Below are 14,711 nucleotides of genomic sequence, written 5' to 3'. Positions count from 1 at the left end.
CATTATTTCTCTTCTACCAAACTTTACAGTTGGCACTATGCAGGTAGTGTTCTCCTGGCATCCGCCAAACCCAGATTCGTCTGTCGGACTGCCAGATGGTGAAATGTGATTCATGTCCAATGGCAGCGAGCTTTACACCATTCCAGCCGACACTAGGCATTGCGCATGGTGATCTTAGGCTTGTGTGCAGCTGCTCGGCCATGGAAACCCATTTCATGAAGCTTCCAACGAACAGTTTTTGTGCTGATGTTGCTTCTAGAGGCAGTTTGGAACTCGGTAGTGAGTGTTTTTACGTGCTAGGCATTTCGGCACTCACTGGTCCCATTCTGTGAGCTTGTGTGGCCTACCACTTTGCGGCTGAGCCGTTGTTGCTCCTAGACGTTTCCATTTCACAATAACAGCACATACAGTTGACTGGGGCAGCTCAAGCAGGGCAGAAATTTGATGAACTGACTTGTTGGAAAGGTGGCATCCTATGACGGTGCCACGTTGAAAGTCACTGAGTTCTTCAGTAAGGCCATTCTACTGCCAATATTTCTATGGAGATTGCATGGCTGTGTGCTATATTTTACACACCTGTCAGCAACTGGTTGTGGCTGAAATAGTAGAATCAACTCATTTGAATTGGTGTCCACATACTTTTGTAGTGTATAAGGGGAGTCAAAAGGAACACACAATAATAATTTACAAGGGCTACATAGCGAACATAACAAATGCAACTGTTTGTTATGGATTCTCCTTTCTATTAAATTGGCATATGCTATGTAGTGTATGTGAATTGACGCTCTCTAATCTCGCACGCTAATGTTGACGCTGGCGCCTCTCTGTGTGGTTTTGGCTTTAGAAGTAGTTTTCACATACAAACTTTATATGTCAGAACACAGAATCAAATATGCTTCACAAAAATAACATTGTCCTTGTGGTAGAAGGTTTATTTTCATTTGTGATTTTTCTAAATTTATCAGAGTGCAATCAGGTAGCATGATTTCAGATGTGTCCATGTAAACATGATTATTAAGGAAATCATTTGTCTTGCAAAGCATGTAAACGTTTTAATCGAACTATCCACAACAATCACATTATTGTGTGCGTGTAACAGCACTCGTTGAATTCTCGAATGAGCTCTGAGAGACCACCCACATAATCTGTTCATCTGAGGCAAATTATATTAGGCGTACAACAGTCTGTGATACTCATCTTCATACCAAACCCATCACCAGATGTCAACAATGCCTATCATCAAATCAAATAATGCCCTCTCCCTGTAAACAGACAAAGCGGGGACCGACAGGTGAAATAACAGTGAAAAACCTAATTAGGAAAAAGGCTCCTTGAACGTATCACGAATAAGCTATACCGATGTTGTGTTTAGGAAGACAGCAATATTGTTAGGGGTTTATGATTTGTAAACCCCGAATAGCCTGTCATATTGCCAGTGTCTTCTGGGCTGGAACGCACTACTCTTCATCAAGACAATCCATTGTGTCTGTGACAGCCGTGGAACGGGGCCCATGTTGCTCATACAACGCAAATGATTGCATTTTCCTTTTTGGGCTGCATGCGCCTCGATGAAGTCGCTCACAGTGCTGCACTCATGTGTTCGCCGCGTTGCGGGAGCGTGTAGCGGCCTATCAATTTCGCATTGTCACTTTACAATCTTCTAAATCATACAACTTTAAAGTTATTGGTTTTACTTCATTAGTTCTGGTCCATTACATCGTCATCCAAGTAGTGGCTCCCAAATGAATAGCAAAGTCTACATCTACGAGTTCATCATTAAAACCTCAGTAGCATCAACTGGTGATAAAAGCTTTTTTTTATCTGGGCTCTTTTTGGATAAGCTGCTGAAAAGGTTTAGCTGTCAGAATATGGGGGGCTGTGAAGGGAGTTTACCTGTGTTCTTCCTAATCATATTTTGAGACATAGCAATGAAGTATGTTTTGCTAGGCTCCAGGGAGCCTATTTAAAGAGATCCATCATTCTCTGAGAGAGGCCGGGTCTACAGACTTCACAAGACCTCCAGTGACAAGCAGCAGAGCCGAACAGACCTAAATCCATCATCCCAATCAGCTATTAAAGGAACCCCAAATTATACCATGAAAATGCAATACCCCACACAACACAACCCACACACACCCCCAGTGTCCTTAGATGATTTGTAACCTGACGATACTGTACCTCAGATAGCTCATATGTCGGTTTTTAGACCTGCCAGTTCGGGGGCATTGTTAGGGTATTTTGGATGGGAGTTTACAATGCGTCAGAGATGATCTAGCTCTGGTGGTGGGTGGAGAGGAGTTTGTCTGCCAGGGTGGTGACAGTCAGGATGGTGCCCTTAGCCCTGTTCTCCTCACCCGACTGAGTCGCCCCCGCAGAGGGTAATGATGGAACCCTCTGTGCAGCTAAGAAATACAGCACTGCGAGAGAGCCATCGGATCAAGACAGTGTATATCCAAAGAGAGGCGCCAATAAAAATGACTCCCTCACTCTTTCTTTGTCTCTGTCTTTTTATATATTTTTTCTCATTGCCTGTTTCTCTCATGATCGGTACCTCTCAAAAAGCTATTCTCAAAGTCTCGCTCTTCACTTTGGTGAACACTACATCACCCGCTTGACTATTGTATCGTATTGTAAAGCCAGCCAAAGGAGAGTGTTCCTGTCAATATAAACGACCTTGTAACTTATGGCCATTTGTGTCTTGGCGTTACAGCTTCTGTTTTAGTTGCTGAAGATACTGGTTGCACTGTTTTATCAGTACACTTGTGGATGAGCGGCAATGAAAATGAGAGGAAGAAAGGATGCACAATAACTGTCAATCCATTCTCCTTTCAAAACTCTTCTGAGACACACTAAATACTGCTTCTGTATGGGAGCAGAGCAGGGGAGATGTTTTAGAATTCTCTTGCCGGCATCTCTCTCTCTAGTGGGAAGACATCCGGGCTCTAGATCATTTGTGCTGTAAATCACCATTTATTATTAAGCCTCACAGTGTTGAAACTGTGGCACCTTTTGAGTTTAACTCATTGATAAGGAGGTCCTTTTATTCAGACAAAGGTAAGGTTTTGCATAACTACATTCGTCTGCTATGGTTAAGGCAATATTTTTGTGTTTGAGGCTACACTTAGAAAAAAAGGTGCTATCTAGAATCTTTGAAGAACCCTTTTTGGTTGCAGGTGGAACCCTTTTGATTCCAGGTAGAACCCTTTCTACAGAGGGTTCTACATGGAACCCAAAAGGCTTCTACCTGGAACCAAAAAGGGTTCTCCTATGCAGACAGCAGAAGAACTCTTTTGGAACAATTTGTTTCTTCATTTGGCCATACGGTTGTCCTTGTGCAAATACAGATGTGAATGTTTCCAGACTGGTGGGTTTAGTCATTTCCACAGTTGTCTCTGGCCTTAGTAATGATTATGTTCTATGAGGCGAAACTTGAACCTCATCTGTCACTCCCTGCAGGACGCGGCACATTTTTTTTAATAGAAAATGCCAGATGTAAGAATGGCCTATTGATTTTTTCATCATCCTTATAATGACAATCAGCTCCATAAGTATCTGGGGAAATTCCAAGTGCCATTATTTCAAAATGTCATGATCAGTTCCTTTCCCCACCAGGGAATAGAAGAATGTTGAGAATTTCCAGAGGCATGAATAGCTGTCTGCTCAGAAACTCCTTCTCTGAATGATGTTATTAACCGCTCATTGTAGGACCCCAGTTTCACTGGGATCTCTGGATGAGGGAGGAGGCCACAGTGGACACACACTTGCTTACTGTCTTCTATTTGTGGCTGAATATACTACTGTACCTATGGGTGTTTACATTCCAATCGTCTTCAGAAATAATTACAATTCATTCATCGCCTCTATTCCCATTCAATGTGTTGAAATGTGATGGCACACACTTATTTGATCACCATGATGACTAATCCTATGCCATTCCCCCATTGTCACGCAACCGATTCATCACCCAACTGAATGTACTGTAACAAAACAAAATGACACAACATATTGAAATCACTTACACACAACAAACAAACATATAGGGACGCACACCACACACACGCACACGCACACGCACGCACACACACACACACACACACACACACACACACACACACACACACACACACACACACACACACACACACACACACACACACACACACACACACACACACACAGCAGCATCTCAGATGCAAACATGAGCCCACAGTCTGTCTTGGGGGGAAACTGGTAAACGTCTCTGCCACTCTTCCTGTCACATTTTTCCTGGAAGCAAAGACTGTGGTTTCCCAATAAGGCCTCTCTCTCTCTCTCTGACAATTCACTGGGTATTTGAAGTTCAACATGAAAACCCCTGACAGAATTAGAACTTTGTCCGTATTTCTCATCACATATCACCTCCTCAATGAGGTGAGGACCTTGCTTTTCATCCCGGCTCAACAGAACAGCCTGAAGGAAGCAGCCACCACCTTAAGCTCTCTCCATCTATCACTTTCATCTAGATTTGGGGAGAGACACGAGCTCAGTGTAGCAGCCATTTACAAGAGCTTGAATGTAATATTGTGAAACGCAGAATTGAATAACTACATTTCACATAATAACTTACATCTGCTATAATGCTGCTGAGTCATAGACAGGTGGCTAGAGCTACATGAATGGGTCGGTTTAAGGTATATATATGTGCTTTGTCCCTGGAGTCAGACAACATGTAGGCCTACTACCATTTCATGTGAAGTAAAGTCTAAAGATAATATGTCTCTTTTCAGCTCGAGTGGTGAAACACAAAAACCCTTGAAACAACGAGAAATGTTCCGTTAGCCATGATGTGTTGGACGTGTCAGATACAGTGTTTGCATTGGCTTCTAAAAGCGATAGGAGTAGTGTTCAAAGTCAGCCTAAACGCAAACACATGTCAGACGCCTAATAGCAGGTGGAGAGATTGCAGACACATTGAATTCAAATGGCAGCCTGACAGTTTGAATTTGCTGATTCACTAAGTTCTGACATAATGAATCACTTTGGTCCCATAGCGGGGATGTTAAAGTGATGAAAGGAGAGTAAAGGCGTAGCACGAGTGTATCAGTCTCACCTCTCTAATTGACGACCACCGCTTTGATGGATTGGAGATGTCAGAGAAAGGAGGCAGGATCGATAAATATTAAAGTTGATGGCTTGTTTTTCCTCAGGCCAAGTCCTGTACAATAGGAAAGTCTATGATTCCATCTCACAGTGTTAAAATGGTTCTCTGTCTAGAGGACAAAACCTAATTCGGCATTGAATGAATGACAGTTGTCATTATGGACGAAAGGCAAGGGGTGTGCCTGGGTCCACCTAACAAGACATCATTTTATTTTTAATCAGCACCACACTGAATGAGAGCTGTGTTACTGGCTTACGCGTATTTTTCATGGCTCCTGTGACTGTGACAGTACCGTACAGTAGAGCAGAAACAGAATCCCCTATGGGAATACGGATGGACAGTTCTGGAGCACGTCACTGAGTAAATGCATTTTAATTCAATCACTTTTTGGCAGCACCCCTTTTGATTTGAACGAAACCTTCCATACAGTACATGTTTGCCCATGGTAGAAGTGGTAAGAAAGGGACTTTTTTAGATCTGAATGCCAAAACGTTCAGGAGATAGATGTCCTCAAAGTAGACCCATTTCGCATATCCCACCATACCATGAGACATCCGTGACTATCACTGGAAAAGATCAACATTTGCATTTGATATCAATTTAAAGCTTAAAACAAACAGTTGTCAAACTACAGTTTTTGCTAATAATTTTTTTTTTTAAATGTAATAAAAATTATGACATTATGTCAATAAATACTTAACAATGCGTAAAAACGAAAATAAAAAACATATTCGCATATGTTGGAGGTTATTTTTTTATAGTTAACTAGGCAAGTCAGTTAAGAACAAATTCTTATTTACAATGACAACCTACCGGGGTACAGTGGGTTAACTGCCTTGTTCAGGGGTAGAAAGACAGATTTTTACCTTGTCAGCTCGGGGATTCGATCCAGCAACCTTTACTGACCCAACGCTCTAACCACAAGGCAACCTGCCGCCCCTGTTTAGACCCTATTTTACATAATATTAGGTTTTTGTGACACAACATGCTCTTGGCTGATAAATGTACAAAAATGGGAATACAATTTTAATTTCCACTTTCAAATGGTATCACAATCATCCATAGGAGAACATTTAAGTTGGCATTTGATGGTGGGTGGACCGACGGCCCTCTTTGTGGTAGTAATTCTAAGTAAAAATGTAAATGAAATGTAAATGTCAATGATGTCCCAGTTAAATTGCAGTCGTCAGAAGAGACAGGTCCATTCTATGAATTCTATTTCTATGATTGAAATGACACCCACCCTGTATTCAAGAGCATGTTGTGTCTCAGCCAATGGTGGGCACAACACAAACCCTCAGATGATGTAAAGTAGGGTTTAAGCTACAACACATGCAAATCTGATTTTTTTTAAAGTTGACGTGTTTTTTGATAATTTATTTTAAATTTAAACGTCCTAACCCTAACCCCCCCCCCACACACACACACACACACACACACACACAAATCTAGAAATTATACAATTGTTTGACAACCCTGTGTGTAAGGTTTTAATTATATAATTCTCAAACGTAGATTTCTTCCAGTGATAAAGACATGGATGTCTCATGGTAGGGTGGGATATGCAACATTGGTCAACTTTAAGAACCTCTATCTCCTGAATGTTTTTGCATTCAGGTCCAAAAAGTCACTTTCTGACCACTTCTTTCATGGCCAAACATGTATGTTTTGTTTAAGTCGAAAGGGAAGCTGTCAAAAAAGGAATGAATTCATATGGATTTACCCCACTGGCAGAGGGCCAAGTACGCCTGATCCACAGCACAGGTCAGTTTCATCATATCAAACACATTCAAGCACATTTACATTAGATGTAAACGGTAAACACATGAATGTCTAAAATATTGTTTTACAACCTAGTAAACGCATGACTGTTCTATTCCAAACAGTTCCTGGTCTGATCCTCTTGGCAATAAGTGACAGTTCTCTTGTTTGCTTGATACGCATTACACAGGATTGCTCAGCCACTGCTGTCTCATCACATTGTTCCTTCCTGGTGGAGGGAGGCTGAGGCTTTTGACAACTAGAGCCACCAAGCCACACCAAGATTAGGCCTGGGCTGGCAGGACAGTCCCACAACACCCCTGCCAGCCTGCATGCCAGCCTGCCGTCCTGCGTACTGCCAGGGGGGAGGAGGAGGAGGGCTGATGGCTGCTACACATGGATGCTCCTTACTTAAATAATATTTCACTAAAACAGTAATTTCAAACCTTGCTTACATTTCTATGCGATCACATAGTGTAAACCTCTCTATTATGCGTGGTAATTAAGATCACATGGAGCTGATTTGCTGGTGTTTTTACAGTTTTTATGTCCAACTCGAAAAAACAAAATTCAATGTTTTTTTTTGCTCAGAAAACTGAAATCAACCACGGCCAAATTCAGTCCGCGGGCTGCCAGTTGGGGAACACTGTCCTACACCATCCGTTGATTTATAAGAAAGAGACATACCAGAACTCCAACGTGGCTTTATCTAGGCTGACCTTTGACCTCTATTGCCTCTCTGGCCTCTATCACAGCATCATGCTCCCTCCAGGTCTTCAACACCTTAATAACACCACAACGTTCTAGGACAGTTTATGGCACACAGTAGACCATTTGTCATATCATGCCTGTTATTGAGATAATGGATAACTGAACCAGGGGAATGTAGGTATTTTTTATGTTTTTGTGAACAATCTCTAGGAGTAATTCGAGTTTGAGTGCTCCAGGGTTCTACATTTGTCATGATTATTGGATAAGATATAGCTCTGTTTGTGAAAATGTATGTCTCAAAAGTCTCTTGTGGATCTGCTGGGAAAGGACTTGACTGAAAAACTGAAGTGTATGTGCATCAATTTATTTTTCTCTAACCTGCTGTACAACTGAAGGCTAACCACCTCTTACATCTAGACGTTCCGCTAGCGGAACACCTGCTCCAATATCCAATGATGGGCGTGGCGCGAAATACAAACTCCTCGAAAATCCGAAAACTTCAATTTTTCAAACATATGACTATTTTACACCATTTTAAAGACAAGACTCTCCTTTATCTAACCACACTGTCCAATTTCAAAAAGGCTTTACAATGAAAGCAAAACATTAGATTGTCAGGAGAGTACCCAGCCAGAAATAATCAGACACCCATTTTTCAAGCTAGCATATAATGTCACAAAAAACAAAACCACAGCTAAATGCAGCACTAACCTTTGATGATCTTCATCAGATGACACTCCTAGGACATTATGTTATACAATACATGCATGTTTTGTTCAATCAAGTTCATATTTATATCAAAAACCAGCTTTTTACATTAGCATGTGACGTTCAGAACTAGCATTCCCACCGAACACTTCCGGTGAATTTACTAAATTACTCACGATAAACGTTCACAAAAAACATAACAATTATTTTAAGAATTATAGATACCGAACTCCTTTATGCAATTGTGGTGTCCGATTTTAAAATAGCCTTTCGGTGAAAGCACATTTTGCAATATTCTGAGTAGATAGCCCGGCCATCATGGCTAGCTATTTTGACACCCACCAAGTTTGGCACTCACCAAACTCAGATTTACTATAAGAAAAATTGGATTACCTTTGCTGTTCTTCGTCAGAATGCACTCCCAGGACTTCTACTTCATCACCCAATGTTGTTTTGGTTCCAAATAATCCATAGTTATATCCAAATAGCGGCGTTTTGTTGTGCGTTCAAGACACTATCCGAAGGGTAACGAAGGGTGACGCGCCCGACGCATTTCGTGACAAAATATTTCAAAATATTCCATTACCGTACTTCGAAGCATGTCAAACGCTGTTTAAAATCAATTTTTATGCGATTTTTCTCGTAAAAAAGGCGATAATATTCCGACCGGGAGTCGTTGTTTTCGTTCAAAGACTGAAAATGTAAACATGGAGTCGTCTCGTGCACGCGCGCACCCGTCTCATTGTTCTCAGATCGACCACTTACCAAATGCGCTACTGTTTTTCAGCCAGACAGCAGAGTCATCATTCAACGTTCTGCCGCCTTCTGAGAGCCTATGGGAGCATTAGAAAGTGTCACGTTACAGCAGAGATCCTTTGTTTTGGATAGAGATGTCAAAGAAGGCCAAGAAATGGTCAGACAGGGTACTTCCTGTACAGAATCTTGTCAGGTTTTGGCCTGCTATTTGAGTTCTGTTATACTCACAGACACCATTCAAACAGTTTTAGAAACTTTGGAGTGTTTTCTATCCAAAGCTAATAATTATATGCATATTCTAGTTTCTGGGCAGGAGTAATAACCAGATTAAATCGGGTACGTTTTTTTATCCGGCCGTGAAAATACTGCCCCCTATCCATAACAAGTTAACGCTTAAAGGAAGCAACTGTTAAGCTTAAATAATCTTAATACTTTTTATATGCACATTGTGATCACAGCTATGTTTGAGAAATCCTTTGAAGGGTGACTGGGGCCACATAATTGTTTATGTCATAAGGAACAGAGATACTTGTTTACACAGTCACCTAATATTCCACACGGAGGTGGATCTTCCTGTACATCGCCTCTTTAGGGTTATTTGTAGTGAAAGGATGGCCTGTAATGGCTGTTTAGATACATCTGTTTTCAAAAGCAGGCATAGCTGTGGGAAGATGTTTTGTGTGTGTGTACAATTTCTAATGTGATCAGTAGCCTAAACATAGATCAAGATTCGGTAATAGTAGTCACTGCAGCCTAAAGTAAATGTAAATACATTTGCAAAAATTATACATTTTACTCCTGTATAGACATAAATAATGTAATTCAAAATGCTTCACCTGAGAGCATGACTTAGCCACAGAGTATCATACGCTTCTTTTAAAGCTGTGGATTGTTTCAAATCCATTTGGGCAGTGTATCTGGTAATAGGCCTAGCTGATTGTTGAGATGCAGCTGCCAGTGAAAAGCAATTTATCTAAAATATGTGTGTATGATAGTGTGTCTTCAGTATCATTTGAAATGTAGAGACAAGAACAGGGAGAACAAACAAACAAAATGTCAAAACACAAAATAAAATAACACCACACAAATAAAAAAGGACAAAACAAAACAGATTAAAGACAAATAGTTTTCAGTGTTTCCAAATTAAAACCGTCTATTCAAATTTGCTTCTCAAAGGCTACCATCCCAGAGGGAAACAGAGAAAAAGATGGAGCAGTGCAATGTTATCTCACATTGTTGTTAATTAGCTCTTGCAAGTGGGAGATAGCATCGGACCAATTGACCAGAGTTTTGGGCTTGGCCCCACGAAGTCTGGCAGTGGATCTTTCCAGCTGCGCAATGTCCAAGTACATGCGCAATCAACATCTTCAAATGGCAATACCCAGTTCAAAGCAACTCCTGAGAATAGTTTTTTTTTTGGCCTGCTGCTAATGCAGCCATAACAATCCACCTCTCTTGATAAGATAACAGGGCTACAACCCAGCAGGAGGAGGGATGGGTAAATTGGTAGGCTTCTGCCAAGAATATCATTTAAAAGACTAACAACGTGAACCCAAAGGGACTTTACTGGTACACAGCTCCAAAGCATATAATGACCCACTTCAGATTGGGTATATTTATTACAAAAATCACTATCCACAAGCTCCATTTTGAACCTTCGCTCTGGGGTTAAATAAAACATTTGAAATGAATAGTTTGATGGGCAAGAATTGCACATTGCATATCGTGGTCCAATACCGTTCTAACCCTGCACGTTGTAGGTCCTTCTCCCAGATCTCCAAGGCAGGTAGATGTTTTATATTATGAGTCACTGGCCTATCATATAGTGAGGACACAGTTCTGTCTTTCCCCGGATATGAAAGTCGTTTCAGTGAGAGCTTGGTTTGGTGTCCTATTGTACACTGTAGGTTCTCAGTGTTGTATGGAGTCTGAGATTAAAAAGAAAAAAACCCAGGAAGAAACAGGGAGAGAATATGACTCTTTCAGATGTTGAAAGGAACGAAGCCCTTGCAGGTTGAACATATCCTTCAAAATATTAATACCTTCCTTAGACCAAGGAGAGAATGTAAAGGGAATAAAATAATTATTCCAAATAGGAGATAACTGCAAGTTGTGCCCAGATAATTATTGATTTGGTACCAAACAGTCAACACATTTTTTTAGAATAAAGCCCACAAAAGATGAGGCAGTTTTTTTCTTTATCCCAGAAGGTCCTGAATTCTAATTGGGTGAGACTTGGCCTCCTCTATTTTCCACCAAGGCACATCAGATGAAGAGTCAAGCCAAATAGTCAGTGACCTCAGCTGAAATGCCCAGTAATAGAGTTTAAAGTTGGGTACAGAGAGCCCTCCAAACCTTTTTGGCTGTTGTAAGGTAGAGATGCTAATTCTAGGACATTTCCCATTCCAAATGAAATTTCTCACCTTAAAGAATGAAGTTGGGGGAGGAAGAGGAAGCATTGAAAACAGGGAATTACTATGGAGGAGGACATTCATTTTAATAACAGAAACTCTCCCATAGAGAGTAAATGAAGTGGAGACCATCTACTGAGATGTTTTTTTTACTGTTTTCCAATTTTGCAACGAAATTCACATTAATGATGAGCTGCAAATTAGATCAAATTTGAATGCTGAGGTATGTAAATCCCTTATTTTCTAAAGTGATAGTGTCACGTGTGCTCCCTCTCCGGCCTCTAGGTCATCAGGCTGCTCATTATGGAGCACACCTGTCACCATCGTTACGCGCACCTGCACGTCATCAGACTGACCTGGACTCCATCACCTCCCTGATTACCTTTCCTATATATGTCACTCCCTTTGGTTCCTTCCCCAGGCGTTATTGTTTCTGTTCCAGTGTCATGTCTGTGCGCTGGCCGATGTTCGATCAAGGGGGCTGCCTTGAGCGGACATCCACGTCATCGGCGCCTGGAGAACAGTGGGTTAACTGCTCAGGGGCAGAACGACATATTTTTACCTTGTCAGCTCGGTAAGGGTTATGGTTAGGGTTAGGATTAGGGGAAGGTTAGCTAAACAGGTTGAAGTTAGGGTTAGGGGAAGGGTTAACTAACATGCTAAGTAGTTGCAAATTAGCTCAAAAGTAATCGAAAAGTTGCTAATTAGCTAAAATGCTAAAAATGAGATTGAAACTCGCAACATTTGGGTTGCTAGACATTCGCGTTATATGCCCAACCAACCACCATATTTTAGTTTTTGCCTTATGTTACCAACTGTCTTATGTAACCATACCAACGTAACATATCATACTCATTTTGGTGTCCCGGATTTAGTTCACTATGTTACGTCTTGTCTATGAGACCAGGCTGATAGCACTGACTCTTCAAGATTTTCATGTTGTTTTTCATCATAAATGCGTAAAAATCCAGAGGTTGCCTTTCAAAAACGATCGGCAGGTAAGGTGGTTTCCACAAGATAGCACAGCCACAAAGTCAAAATTGTCTGTATCGTAGAAAATCATGAAAACAAACATTTGCTTAATTTAAGGTTATGAATAAGGTTAGCAGTATGGTTAAGGTTATGGCTAAGTTTAAAATCACATTTTAAGAAGATAAATTGTAGAAATATGCAGAGGGTTATGACTTTGGTTATTGTAACTAATGACGAGCCGCGTAGATGGGGAGAGACAATCTGTCCAGCACTGGCTTTATGTTAAGTATGACTTTAATTAGACATTTTACACCATTACTTGATGCTAATCTACCCAAACTCATTGAACATGTGTATTCACTCACTATTATTATTTTGTTGGGGTGTTTTAGAGATTTCAATTTTAATGGAGCTAGGCTAACACAACACTACTGTCCCCTCCAGCAGTTCAGTTCACATTGTCAGATCTCCCCCACTACCTTTCCAGACACAGACAGACACAGAGCCAGTAATTGGACTGCTGCGTTTGTTCCCCCATGAATATTCAAGGTCTCGCAAAAAAAAACACAAACAACATAATACACATTTAAGAAATTCAATTCCTGAGCCTGTTTATAAACACATTTTGAAGGCGAAGGAAGGGAGTCGGGATATTGTACAAAGTCACTGGCAGTAATGGTCCCCTGGAGAGCCGCGCCTGAGAGGGATGCAGGTAGCAGACGGCCTCCATAATTCTGAATCTTTCAATTCAATCTGACAGAATCATTCCTACATGAAAGCTGTCAGCTCGGTGCGAGACATATTTGTCAAATGTCATTCTTGGGGGCTCAGAGGGCACACTGAGTAAATTAAAAGGCTTGCCTACTAGGAGCAGAGGAAAGAAAGTACATTCCCCCCTCAGTGGAATTCTAACCCATATCATATGCATTCCTTGCTCTCCTTTTAGCCAGAGGCTTGCAGTAGATGGAGTCATTCCCCAACAGTACAGATCTTATTTACAGAGAAACAGCATTAGGATTGTAATATGTGCATTCTTCAAGCCTGTCTGTGCTATCAGTTAGGTTGTGAATAGGCCATTGAGACTGCACACCGCCATCCAACGGCATTTAAAAACATCTTGTGGGTATTAACATGTTCCACTGGCACTAACTAAACTAATAAACTACTTTAGGGATGATTGATACTGTAACTGTATGTTTGCTCTGGTTTCAGGTGTTTTGGCGCCATCAAGTGAATACACTCTACAGCGCAACTATTTCCCGCCTGAAGGTATGGACTACTGTATGGGGGCCCCAGGACACCATATCGATCTGAATCTGAATATTTGTATAATTTCCAGACAGAATATAAACATTCTACATGTATCCAGTCGTTATCGTAACTTTTACAGAAGGAAAAAAAGTGTACAATCTGGACTCTGAATACAGACATAACTTAGAATGACTGAAAGATAAAAATTCCAGTAGCAGTATATATGTTATTCAGCTGTTGAGCTCTTACAATGTGTATACTTTGTATACACAAGTGTGTCTAACGGAAATGTACTCGGCCAGGGTTCTCCAACTGGCGGCTTGCAATTTTCATTGTTGGACATAAAAGACTGTTAAACCCCCAGGAAATCAGCTCCAAGTGATTTACATTTTGGAAATCTGTTCCCAAGTATTCCCATGCCATGCCTAATAGAGAGACGTGTTCGTATACAAATGTAAGCTATGTTTGAAATGATTATCTTTCATCTGTTTGGGCTTCTTGCAGTCCATTTGCCATCTACAAATGATTTGTAATTATGTTCCGGCCTCCTGACCAACCACTCAAGAAATAATCGTCCGCGGCTGAGTCTAATTGATGATTCCTGCACTAGGCTACAATTAACATTGCCGTAGCATCTCGTCTGAATGGCGGAAGCAGTTAACTGTCTGTATAACCTGGGTGGTTGGAGCCCTGAATGTTGATTGGCTTAAGTATAACTGTGGTGTTTTCTCCCTAAAAGCTGGGCACAGATGTCAAATCAACGTCTATTCAACATCATTTCATTGAAATGTGTAAAAAATTTTGATTCAACCAGTGTGTGCCCAGAGGGTTGTTTCTTCTGACTGAATGCGAGTACTTAACTGTAATCGTCCTGGTCTGGGCTGGGAAACAACTTGAAGACAAGACCTATGACGCAATGCCATTCAAGGCAGCCTACAGCAACATAAACTGATGAAATGTTTTGATGTGTAAATCTAATGATCAAGCACCTTGCGGGGGAA

Source organism: Salmo salar, chromosome ssa19, assembly GCF_905237065.1.
Source record: "Salmo salar chromosome ssa19, Ssal_v3.1, whole genome shotgun sequence".
Taxonomy (NCBI): domain Eukaryota; kingdom Metazoa; phylum Chordata; class Actinopteri; order Salmoniformes; family Salmonidae; genus Salmo; species Salmo salar.
The sequence above is the reverse complement of the archived record's forward strand: the minus strand, read 5'-3'. Positions refer to the sequence as shown.